This window comes from Mastomys coucha, unplaced genomic scaffold (genome assembly GCF_008632895.1).
Source record: "Mastomys coucha isolate ucsf_1 unplaced genomic scaffold, UCSF_Mcou_1 pScaffold9, whole genome shotgun sequence".
In the NCBI taxonomy this organism is placed as follows: Eukaryota; Metazoa; Chordata; class Mammalia; order Rodentia; family Muridae; genus Mastomys; species Mastomys coucha.
In genome coordinates, this window is record NW_022196915.1 from 9874177 (window position 1) to 9887747 (window position 13571).

Below are 13571 nucleotides of genomic sequence, written 5' to 3' on the forward strand. Positions count from 1 at the left end.
TTTCGGAGGGGAAACTGGGAAAGGAGATATCATATGACATGTAAATAAAGAAAATTTCTAATTAAAAACTCAAAAAATAAAATAAAAGCATTATTATAAAGAAGAAAAAGAAAAGATATAGACATCTAAAACCATCACTCTTAGGATAATCTGTATGTCTGATTTTTGCAGTTTGATAGAAAGAGCAAGAAAATGCCGAATAACTCACATGTTCAAATGGGTCCAGTGTACTCACCTACCTCCCAAAGCAGTGCATTTCCAAAGGGCACAGATAGGCCAGCGCTGTGCCTCTTTTGGTTGATTTCTTTTTGGTGCATCATTTTCATAAGGAGATTGCTCAAGTTCCCAGTCTCCCACACTGTTTTCAAATCTGGTTACCACTCCATGCATTTCTAAATGACAAGTCGACTAGGTATCAATCTTGATATGTAGAGAGAAAACCCAAACTGACAGTTAAAGGAGGCAGAGGGGAGGAGGCATTACCCATCTCTCCCTCATCCCAAATGTCATTCCTTCTTTGCTTGGGCTGTGCAGGCCACATTGATAAAGAAATGAGCAGACACTTGAAAGTTTTTGACAGGTGTCATGGGTGCAGACACACAGTGGCCGGGAGGGATGGAGCTTGATGTGACAGTGCCAGAGCCATTGAGGCTGGCTCCAGGACACACAGAGTTTGGTGGATGTCAATTCTAATTTTTGTCATATCCCAACTCCAGAATGGTGTCTACAAATGGACAAAGCCAGAGGGAAGTGTTCAGAGAACTTTGCAAAAGCATAGTAAACAACTGATGCTAGCAAGCCACAACAATGTAGGACTGGCTGCTGTGGTGGACCATCCATCTAGGGCTGGTTAGAGGGGATGTAGGGCTGTTCCCACCGCTTTCCTGTGCTTATTTTCTCGTTCTATTTTCTATTTCATAGGTTTCCATTTTGAAACTTTTTTCCACATTTGATGGGGGAGGAATTGGGGAGAGTAGAGTGCTAACATTCCCCACTTCCAGATACTCTGATCATTTTAAAATTTTTAAAACAGCAGTCACTGTTACAGATCCTCTAGGATGTATTTGGCGAACCTTTTCCCCTCTAACCCAGTCAGAGAAGGATTTATAATGGTAGGCCAGAGCTGGCTTCTCAGAAACTGTGTGCAAAACAGTTTCATAAATATTGCTCTCTTGCATTATTTTGAAATATTACTTCTTTTTAATGTTCTGCCAAAGTCAAATTTTTTTGCTTAGTAAAATCCATGGGCAGGTTTCCTACTCTGCCAAAGTAACAGGTGATACCCAAGTTCACCTGGTGGGAGAGACTGTTTTGACTACCTCTGGCTCCAAACTGAGATTAGGGGACATGATCGATAACAGCAGATGTGTGGATAATCTTTAATCCAGACTTCCAGCATGCTAGCAAAATATATTTATTTAATAGTTCTTAACTCAATATATTGGTTTGTAGTTAAGCATCTTTAAATAGCATGAGGATTTGATAAGTACATTCATTTATTTAAAAAATAAATAAACTTGACAAAAATTTGATAAAATAGGCAGTGGCACCCATATAAGCTCCAAGTTTGGTTTCTGTTGAAAATTTCTTGGAGCCTTGAACATGGTAATAAATCAATTGTGGTGTTGATCTCAACCCCCTAAATGCCATGAGTCACTGCTGAAGAGAATTCTAGTGTCATAGTGACCCAAAGCACACTAGAAATTTGCCAGAAGCACGCCAGGAGGAGATATTTTTGTCGTAATGTTTATTGTGGAATGTTGAAATGAGTTTGCTGTCATATCACAACTTCTCCACTGTTGCAACACACTTTGATAAAACCCAACTTCATCTGCTTCCTGGTTTTGTACTTGGGAATTAGGTGGCCCTTATTCGATGCAGCATCTCTCTAGGGTCCTGTCTGTCAGCAATGATGCTAGCAGCTTTCATTAATTTAGCTGCATTGGCTTTTCTTACAAATGAGCAAAAGCCTAACTCATTCTTAATACATATCTACTAATTACTATTTACTTTAACAGTACAGATATCTTCTCCCATTCTCTTCACAATATCTTTACATGAGCAAAAGTTACTTAATCTGATGTGATATTTTCTAAACTTTTATTTTTTGATTAATATTCTTTCAATATGTGAAAATATTTTCATCCCACATACATTCCCAGATTTTAACTTCCAGTCTTATTTTGCCTTTCCTATTTACATTTCAAATCCACCCAGAATTTCTAAACTATTTGTGTTTTATATGGATCAAATTGTTTTAAATAAGCAGAAAATATAATTATTTGACATCTGATAAACTGTTTTCTTTTTAAACTAAAATTTCAAAATGAACTCTTCAAGGCTCAGTAACTACCCTAGAGAATTATTCCAAATGCAAATTAGAAGCAACTACAATCTCATATAAACTATTCAAGAGAAATGAGTGTGTGTATTACTTGCCCCCTTATTTTATATGTTATGTATAACCAGCAGATGAATACAGGAAAAAAAGATACACTGAAAACAAACTCTAGACAAATTATTAGCAAATTAAAACTAAAATATTTTAAGTTTTTTTGAAATTAAAAGTTTAAAATTTAATAATATTTAAAAATGTTTTAACTACTGGGCATGGTGAGACAAGCTATTATTTCTGTTGCTCAGAAGTCAGAATTCAGTAGATTTCTGAGTTTTGATGGCAGCATGGTAAGTTAATCACCAAGTATAGTGAGTTCCAGGCCATCCATGACTACATAGTAAGACCCTATCTCAAAACACAAACCAAAACCTATAATCACAACTAAGTTTAGCTTATGAAAGAAATCAAGTTTGGTAGTCTGATACAACAGTCAAAACTCAATTCAATAAATCCAATACATGGAAGGAGGAGCTAGGAAGAGTGGTTGATCTGAGTTCAAATTCCCCAGCACCCACAGAAAATGCATGAGCTGTGACCACTGACTGGTGACCTCAGTGCTGGGGAAGGGAAGGGTGGGGGTAGAAACAGGCAGATCCTGAGGGAAAGTCAGGATAACCTAAATAGACAGCTCCAAATTCTATGAAAGACCCTGTCTCATAGCAAAAACAAACAAAACAAAACAAAACAAAACAAAAAGCAGGAATATATTCAATGTTATAAGTGTACTCCTATCAGCAAGGGAGTACAAACCAGATCACTTCCCTTGCATGACACAGACATGGGAAAACTTAAATGTCTACCAAACGTGTATAATTGAGTGTTTTCCTAATCTATACGGCATGTTCACATGGTAATACACTAAAGGTAGATGGGATGTCAAGACTAATTCACCGGATAACCAATCAAAACCCTGGTTCGTTTCCACACCTTCTATGTAGGTTCCATGCTATGATGACACACTGGGTTTTCTTCTACAGAGAGGCTACCACTCAGAACATGACATTGGAGTACTGAAAACATGCCACTAGGAGGGAAATAAAGCCTAATATGTTTTCCCTGTGTTAGGAGGAGGCCTTTCTCCAGATCCCTTCACTCAGTATTCACCATGACTTCAGGACTACTATTTCCTGGGCCAAGATAAAGCTCAGTTGATAGAGTACTTGCCTAGCACACACACAAGGCCCTGGGTTTGATCCCCAGTATTGCATAAAACTGGGTGAGTTGGTATATACCTCTGATCCTAGCACTTGGAAGGTTGGAGGCAGAAGGATCACAAAGTTCAAGGTCATCCAAAGCTGCACAGTGCAAGGCAAATTAGGGCTCCACAAGATGAGATAGATGGACGCGAGCAAGCAAACAAGCTGTACTTACAAAGTTAAAGGAGATTTGGAGTGTTAGACTGAGCCTGTCCTATTTATTAAAAAGCAACCCTGTGAGCTCAGCAGCATGGCAGGGCTCTGAGTGAAGATCCCAGAAAGAGTTCTCTGTCTTATAGACTTGCTCAATTCCCTAAGCCTGGTACCTGGTCAGTTGTTAGAATATAGTTTCTGTGATTCTAGGTCAGAAGGACAGGGCCCAGTAGGCCACTGTGCAAGGACAAAGTCCTCCCCTCCACAACAGAGCCTTGATTTGATGGTTTCTGTCCCTGTCTTAATTCTTTTTCTGTCACTGTGATAAAACACCACGGGCAAGGTGATTAACTTAAAAGGAGGGCTTATGTGGGCATTACAGTTCCAGAGGGATAAAGTCCATTGTTAGGGAAGCATGACAGCAAACAGCAGGATTGGCTGCAAGAAGCAGAGTGCTCACATCTTGATCATGCCCCTACACACATGAAGCATGCACGCATGCATACTTGAGAGAGCGCACAGAAAGGGGGGAAAGGGAGAGAGAGGGAGAAGGAGGGGGGAAAGGAGAAATGGAGAAAGGGAGGGAAGGAGGGAAGGAAGGAAGAAAGAAGGGAGGGAAGGAGGGAGGGACAGAGGCAGACAGAGAGAACTGGATGAAAATGACCCATGGCTTTTACTCTTAAAAATAGACCTCAGTATGTAGTTTCTCCAGTAAGCCTTCACCCTAAACTTCCTCAAATAGGGCTATCAACTGGGGACCAAATGTTCTAGAGTCTGAACATCATATGTGCTCATATACTCATGTAAACTACTACAGTCCCAAAAGATGTTCACACTGTGTAGGTCAAGTATTACATTCAAATCCTACAGTGAAGTTCTCAAAATGCACTCCCCTCTCCTAGAGGGGAGATCCTCCATGTTCCTGTTACCGGAGTATCTCATAGCCTCTGTTCCTGCCCTCTTCTTCCCACACTCTAATTCTCAGTTGGAGAACAGGGCCTCAGGACAGACAGGGCACCAAACATTTCAACCCTGGGCTTAGCTGATACAAGGAGCTCACAGACACAACCACTTTTTTACTTAAGGTCTTTATCCTACTAGTTTCTTCTGTCCTGGAATTCTACTACATATTATGATGATGAGCGATTTTACACCAGTGAAAATCTGGAAAATGAACCAGAACTACTGCCCTAGCTTTGGTTAAAGGAGGGAGTAGCCCAGAGCTTAGGATGGAGGAGAAATCTTAATACTGGTTGCAAAGGCAGAAACCCTCCTCTCCATACCCTTAACATAACCACACCGCTTTCATATTATAAAATGATAGAGTGTAACATGGTTAAATACATCACTGATTTGCCAATACTAGGTATTGGTATATCCGTCCAACTGGCGGTGTGGCTGCCTGAGGTATTGATTGTACTGTCCAGTGGTTGAGAGAGATGTTATCTTGATTAATTAGAAGTCAAAAACAAATGCATCTTCTATAAGATCTCTTGTGGTACTCACCTGGGGAAAAAATAACTACAAGTGTCAAGGAAATGTTGAAAACTTAAAAGGACAGGGTGAGGAGGTGGCAAATGACCCTTTCTGCCATCTATCCAGAGCAGAGATGAAGCCTGTGGACACCCAGTAACTAGGTGTGAGCTTACCAGCAGATAAGCTTTTATCTCTTTCTTCCTTTCACCTATACCTTTAGATTGAGAATATACAAAGAGAAAACCCCTAGAGTTCAGGGGAGGAGCCTTTTTCTCTTGGCTGCATCTGAAGAGCTACCTTCTCTACCATCCCAAAGGCTAGTAAGAGATCAGGTATGGAACTCTCACTCTGTGGGAGGACATATGGAAGCCCCTCCCGCAGAAGATAATCTTCATGATTGTTATGTAACATAAATCAGTAATGCTGTGTATTGAGGTATGGTTTCATGTGCCATGGGCTGGCCTAGTCATGGGTCTTGTAGCCAAAGATGATCCTAAACATCTGATCCTCCTGCCTTCCCTACTAAATGCTAGGATTATAGGCATCTACCAGCAAGCCTGGCTTATATGATGTGGAAGATCAAACCTAGGGCTTGGTGTAGTTAATATTGTTCTTAAAGAAACCATCTGTCTGTGTTCTAAACTTTGGCCAAGATAAAGATATTTTTATTGAAAATCTCAAACCATTTAGAAAAGTAGAACGTTCCAACATATTAATGAAGCATCACAAAAAGCTGACCTCAAAATACCAACCTATACCATAAATCATAAATCATAATATTGACAAAAGCCAGAAAGACACCTGGCTTTCTTTGGGGCCTGTGAACTCATTTCCCTAAAGCCAATCACACTGTGTTATTTTGTTTGTTTGTTTTTCTTATTTTTCTTTATGATCTAAAATTTTTTACCAGTTCTTCAACTTCAGCACTGCCAATATGAAAAAAGCTAATGGCGGTTACTTGCCATTGTGGGCGCAGGGAAGGCTGAATTATGAGTGGACCTGGAAACACGGTAGGTCAATAAGTAACTGCTCTGCCATTCGTGAATGATTGGACATTTGGAAAATGGCATTGTTAAGCCTTCACATCCTATTAGCTGTCATTGATTTGTTCAACATGTATTTATTAGAGTGAAGAGATTACTGTGATAAGACAAAAAGATGTCCTTTCCCAGCCCATGCTGAAGCTCTAGTTGTAGCTGTGTCATTTTAAGTGGGATGATATATGTAAAGGACTTTGGAGTCTATGATGTGTTTAGTAACTATAAGACACTATTGATATTTTCATAGCAATCAGAAGATTGTTTCCGCCTTCATTGGGGCTGAGCTGAAGAGCTCCTTCCACATGCTATAAAGCAGCCATTTGAAAGTCTAAACTGCATTATTGGAAGACTGTTTGCCAACATCACTTTCATTTATTAATTTGATCTCTTTCTTTAGAATTCTTTACCTTAATGGCATAGTTATACATTGATTGATTCAATGTCACCTGGCTCAGGTCACCCTTTTAGGTAACTTCAGGATACTCCTCCATTTCTGTTTCTCCTTCATCAATTTCCATATTAACCAGATAACTCAGACTAGGTCTTGTCTTGAAGTTGGTTCATCCACTTAACCACTATCATTAAATTCACATTTTGGGGCACAGTATTTGGGTCATAAGTCCATAACACAGCAGGAGATCTGATCCCTGTAGGTTGTCAAAGATATCTACAACCCCTATTTCTGGCAAGTTTGATAAAATATAGAATTGAACAGTTACCTTCTAAGCAAGGTGTGAGAACTACATAATACCTTACATTGTACTCTCAACTGACCTGCTTCAGTGTCCCTACAAAATTTAGTAAAATGAAAGCCAACCAACAAACAAATAAAAAAAAGAACAGTCCAAAAGAGCTATCCTGGATGACACACAATTTTATAAGTAGTGTTTGAAAAAGCCAGTTTTTAAAACTTCATGTAAATTTATACATTTTTTTCCAAAGAATATATGGTGGGGATCATGTCTATAGTTCAGCTATTCAATTACACTCTTAATCATAGTAAGGAAGAGGCTTCATAAAGGGAAACTATTCTTTGACCATTATAATCATTCATTAAACATAAGAAACACAAATTTCTCCTAAAAAGTCCAACCCATGAGGTAGATATATGTTCTCAGAGAGGTCTCATTTGTGCCTCTGGCACCTATTCAGATCTTCATGATGTCTTAGCTCATTCAACAAATTAGCAGTGACTATAGCAACCATACCAATCTTCCAGCTCATGCAGGGTCCCCTGTATTCAGTGGCAACCAGCTTTTGATTTTGTGTTTTCATCTTTTTGGACATATTCAATCACGTGAGCATGATTCTCACCAAGGACCATTCAGGTAAGCCTCTTTGTCTCACAGAGAAAGAGAGCAGGGAAAGAACTTGTTCTTGCCTTGCTAGTCTAGGGGAGCTCCCAAATATGAAATGTGTTGAGTGTCGGTCTGCAAATGAATCTCAGGTATGTACTATGAATATCCTCCAAAATAGAAGATTTCAAATACTTCCCATTGAATAAATGAACATGGATGCTCATCATCCTATCTCCCATGTTTCCTACATCAGGACACATGTTCCATCCCATCTGCCTTATTTGGGGTTACATTTTATAATCACACATTACTTTCCTATAGTAATAATATTAATAATATTATCAACAATAAGTATGTTTAAAGGTAGCAATTTTGTCAAGAACTAGGAGAAATGTCCTACACATAAATAATTGAAATCAGGGAGAAAAAAAAAAACATTACATTGGAGGTGATAAAACAGACTGAAAGAGACTAAACATGTTAAAATGTTGGGCTTGCTAATCTTTCTGTGGCAGAGAAATGACCTTACTCTTAAAACCAGCCATCTAAGCATGCATGAATAGGCCTCCATCAGCAGCAATGGCTCAACCCCGTGAATCACAAAGAAACCCCACCCTACTTATATTCCTTTTTGGGGCAAGTGTTGCTGCTCTGCACTGTACCAGTAGCCTATACTTATAGTGCTCCACTATGAAGATAAATTTAGGTGTATAGCCACACAGGTGTTTGGTGTTGAAAGAAAACACCCAGCATTTACGATTCTAGAGCTCAAGATCCACATCGTTTATCTTTCCTCAGTTGCCTAACAACAACATGAAAATATCTGTGCCTTGGGGTACAGCACCTGAACCCTCTCCTACATTCTTAAGTAAAACAAACAACAACAACAACAACAAACAAACAAATATTTCTTGCCTGGGATCTTTCCTTCTCTTATATCCTAGCATTAGCTGTACAAAGAGGAATCTTAAGACACCTAGAGCTACCCTACTATTCTGATTTATCCAATGTTTCATTAATGGAAAAGAATCACTAGTGGATTACATAAATATAGGGACCCCCAGAGTGCTAGAAATATAAACACAGTCTTCAGGGTTCATGGGGTATTGTCTCCTGACCTCTGCAGAGCCAGGTGAATACTTACCTTCTTATATAGATTATCATAACATTTACATATAACATTAACATACCCTCTTGGATCATTTAAACCATCTGCAAATTACTTCCAATACTGAATACAATCGCAGGGTTGTGTAGATAGCTGTTGTAGCCTATTGGTTAGTGAGGGCTGTAAGGAAAACAGAATTTAGATGTATCAGATCCATACATAATCTACTTTGCCAACAGCAGTTTTTTATCCTCAGTTGACTGAGGACGAAATTAGTGTAGACCGGTGCACAGGCATGGTGCTTGCTCTTCAAGTTAGTAGTGGGCCAGCACACAAAAAGAGCACAAAGTAGGGAGAGCAAGGATAAGCCAGAACCTATAAAGCTGAACTACAAGTCAGGAGGAATGTGTAGTACTTCAGAAGCCAAAAGAGTCTCTTAACCTTTTATGGGCCTCTAGTTTTGGAGAGGAGCTGCTGTGTTCTGCTGGCACCTGGACCACACATTAGAAATCCTGGAACAGAAGGCTGGACAGGCTGGAGGAAATGTGAGTGCCCCATGCTGTTTTCCGCAACCAGTGGAGCCAACAAACAAGCAAATGGAGCCCCAGTGGCAAGTCCTCAGAAGAGCCAAGCAACATGGCCGCACCTCGACTTCCTCCTTGGCCACACCTCTACTTCCTCCTTCCTCTTCTCAAAGAAAATGGATCCTGAAAAACAGATTTGTGGTGGCGCACGCCTTTAATCCCAGCACTTGGGAGGCAGAGGCAGGCGGATTTCTGAGTTCGAGGCCAGCCTGGTCTACAGAGTGAGTTCCAGGACAGCCAGGGCTATATGGAGAAACCCTGTCTCGGGGGGGAAAAAGAAGAAGAAGAAGAAGAAGAAGAAGAAGAAGAAAAGCAGATTTGTCAGAAATGTAGTTCCAGTTAGCCCACACAATACAAGTTCACCCCAGCCTGCCCCAAGCTTTCCCTCCTTGCCTCTATAAGCATCTTAGTCAATCAGAAGTGAAGAGAGTAGCAGCTTTTTAAGCAGTATCCTGATGCACTAGTGCTAGCCTGGGGTCCCACAGTCTCAAAGGCCTCCTGAGCATGTTCTCCAAGTAGCTCCATCCAACGACTATTCTGAGGAAAGGGCTCACCTCTTATTCTATAAACATTCTACTGGGTGTTAGATTTCTTCTTTAAGCAATGTCTTAATAATTTTTGGAAATATATTTCTGTGAAACCACATCTGGCAGGTAGGATGATGCTGAATTTATACCACGGGTTTGGTTTCAAGTTTGCAACAAGCCTATGGCCCAAATAGAGAATGTGGAATTTGAGTCTATCAAACCCCATTAACAAGGCACAGGTAAATCTCTCTTACCCTAGATCTTCGTCAAATTGAAGATGAGAATTAATGCAGCTGACTCCCTTTGAACAAAGCAAAGTGGACCATGGCCAACAAAAGGCAAATCCGTGATGGGGAACCCACCAGCTGGCATTTGCAGAGAAGGTTGCATATCTTCACAATGCTGTCATGCTTTTCCCACCTAAATCTATGTGAATGTTTCATTTTTCAAACTAGCCTACATGCACCTTCTTCTCTGTCAAACAACCTCCTTCTCTGTACCTTCTCCCTGAGTTGCCCAAATGTACATGTTTGCTAATGTAGGCGTATTATCTCCAAAAGGCTCCACTAGATATACCTTAAATCCAAGAAGCAATCATGCAGTTCAGTGATGAAGAGCCTTTTGGATAAAGCCACCTGGTAATTAGAGGGACTCCCCAGTTTGCCTCCACAAAATGGGCCCCCGCAATAAGCAACCTTCCTAAATCTACCCCCCACCCCACCCCCCTCGCACACACACAGAGGCAACTGTATTCACTGTAGAAATCAGAGGCCGTTTGCTGACTTCACATCATCACCTGAGCCAGCTGGGGTAGATAGTAAAGAAGAGCTGGGCTAATTTAGTCAGCTGGGCTCGCTCTGCCCTGCTCTGACTGACAGGCTGGGCCCCTGCTCCTGCCTGAAAAGCAGCATCTGGGAATGACATACAGTTTGATAACATAAGATGCTTAGGGTTTTTGGCTCAAGTGAGATGTTCGGAGCTAATAGCCCTGTGAGCTGAGTTTTAGCTGTGATCTGCACCTTGAGATATCCGTTCTGTCTGGCTCAGGAAAAAGGGGAAAGAATGAGAGCTTATTTCTAGAAAGGTTTCTGATGAACAGCATTTGTCATTGAAGGGGAAGATGGGTATAATTAGCTTGTCAGTCTAGTTTGGGCTGAGCAGGCTGTCTCTGCTAAGAAAGATGGACTAACTGCCAGAGCCACTGACAGGCAGTCGATAGCGCAGCAATTAATGTCATAAATAATTCCAGAACCAATTACATCAAAATGGACTCAGAGCTTTAAAAAGGTACAGAATTCTCTTATTCTTCCTGCTAACAGCAAGAAACAGCTTTCATTTTTCTCCGTAATTACTTTTCATTGTATATAGCAATACAACTGAGCTTTTCTGTCCATATTTAAGCCTTGTCTTTCTCTGAGCCTCTTCCCCCTCCCCAGACTCCCTCCTTCACCCCACAGGACAAGGCTGTTAAAGTCGATCTTCCCTGCCAGAGCACCGGGGTGAATGTATAATCTTTTAACTTGGCTGTTGCCGGAGAACTCCAGCTACACCTAAATGATTAAGAGCCGAGTTTTCGAAAATGTCATGGACCGTGACAGCGGAATGCCCCAAACAATGGCATTTGGAAATGAAGACATTTGCGAAATAAATGGATTTGTCTTATTATTTTAAAGGTTGCTGTGACTTTACTTACACTGAATATATTGATCCCTCCCCATTTCTTCTCTTTCCCCCCCCCAACCCCCTTCCCTGCTTTGTACACTTCCAAACATGGACACCAGGCCAAAGTGTTCCCTCTACACTGTGAATATAAATTCAATACCACACATGTATACTAATGGGCAATTTGTTTTTCAGAAGGATTAGTCTCTTTAACATAGTGTTTTCTTTAAAAAGCCATTCTCTGTAGCTGTCTCAACTCCTCTGCCAGTTTTCTGTGCGCTATAGTAAGTATGTAGATAACACAAAGGCTATTATACCTATAATGGTGCCTCACACTAGATATCAGTGGGGCTAATTGTCTCCCTCCAACCCCCCACCTCCATCGGTTGCCTATATAGGTTGGATTAGAAAAAAGAAGGAATTGTGGGAAAGCAAATTACTGTAGGATTCATTCACAGCTTTGTTTCCTGCCTGACAAACATTTCCAACTTTTCAGCCAGAGTGGCATTTACTCTGGAGGGACCAGGGAAAATGGCTCATGAAGCTCCCACCGTTTCAAAACCAGCCTGGGCTGCTGGTGTTGCCTGCAGTTTGCTGAGTGCGCTCGAGCTCTGTGCTCCTGCCGCTGATGGCTCTCCCTTCAGCAGGAGGTGTCACTGTAGTGAGTGGTAATTACAACAGAAGATTTTAGAGGACATGGGATAATTAGGCCAGCCTGTGCAGGCATAAACACTGACGTTTACCATATTAAAAACTCAAGTTGTCGGCATTTTCCTCCCTCCCAAGACCACAACAACAGCAACCTCGCCAACAAAGGCAAGTTTTCAGGAGAACAAAGGACCTTCACATCTGAGGAGGTTGACTGGGTGCCTGTGTTTGGAGATGGGTGCACATGGCTTCAGCTGGCCAGTCAGGAAATGATGAGATGAGGCAATACTGTAGCTCATGTTTTGTCAAGTTCTGCTTCTCAGATCTTTTTAGCCTAGGCATGACAGGCAAATGATGATAGATGGCACCTTCTAGAGCCTGCCTCTCTCCTTTGTTTTGGGCTGGACCCAGGTAGACTTTTGAATACCACCTTCTCCTGGCTTGGGTGTTCCCATGGCAACAGTACCAGGTACATTGACTACTTCTAAAGTAACAGGAGACAGGCAGGAAGAAGATGGGTGAACTCCAAGACTCTAGTCTTATGAGCAGGAAAGCACAGTATATCTAATGCACAAGCTATGATTTTAGCAAAGGAAACCAGGACATAATGCAAAGGTTAGAGCATGACAGAAAAACCTGGGTCTGCATCCAAGCCTCCTGCCTTCCCTATTCAAAATTTAATTTTTTTTAAGCATGTGCTTGTGTGTGTGTGTGTCTGTTTCTCTATCTGTCTATGTACATGTGAGCAGGGGTACCCAAGTCCAGAAGAAGACATTGGATTCCCTGGAGCTGGAGTTACAGGTATCTCTGAGCTCAGATCCTCTGCTGTAAGAGCAATGTGCACTTCTAAACTCTGATCCCTTGACTTCCCTATTGAATAATCACAGTACTCCCAAAGACAGAAGACTTCCTGTTCAGTCCACATTTTTATTTCATTTTTGATAGGACTTTGGACCTACATTTTTGGAAGTGGCTGGTTGATGGAGTTGTGGAGCTCATGGTCTAAGACAAAAAGGCAGAAGTGGATCTGTAAACTAATTGTATAATCCCAGGCAAATCAATTCACTTAAAAGGAAAATGTCCAATCTACATCAGCCAGTGCTGAAGGGGAGTGATGGGACTAGCTCATAAAACACCTGCCTCCAAGATATAAGTTCCTGGTCCTTTCTTCCTGCACTTTCCCTCTCTAACATCTGTAAGGCGCTGGCCTTCCTCACTTGAATTTGCAAGGCTCTCATGTCAAATTGTGTTTAAATAGAAAGTAGCCCTCACTGTTATTCACAGTGCCTCTGGGAGACTCTATACATGGCTATTCCCATCATGCCTTTGCTTGGCTTTGAGCTCTTTGACTTAATAACCATGAAGCTCTTCTTGTGACAGCATCAGCAAGAGGTGCTGGCAACATGACAGAAGATGAATTCCCCTCCAGTGTAGAATTTTCTAAGCACAAGCTAAGCTCAATAAATTTGTTCAGTTATTTC

General features: G+C 41.1%; 1 long non-coding RNA gene across 1 annotated transcript in view; it reads right to left on the minus strand.

Moving 5' to 3' along the window:
- Positions 1 to 10473, minus strand: part of LOC116084502 — a 52896-nt gene extending 42423 nt beyond the window's left edge. The window contains exons 1-2 of the long non-coding RNA XR_004116139.1: positions 10035 to 10473; positions 9111 to 9376 (exon numbers count right to left, since the gene is read on the minus strand). This is a non-coding gene — a long non-coding RNA (uncharacterized LOC116084502). The remainder of the gene's footprint in view (positions 1 to 9110; positions 9377 to 10034) is intronic.
- Between the last annotated feature and the right edge of the window lie 3098 nt (positions 10474 to 13571).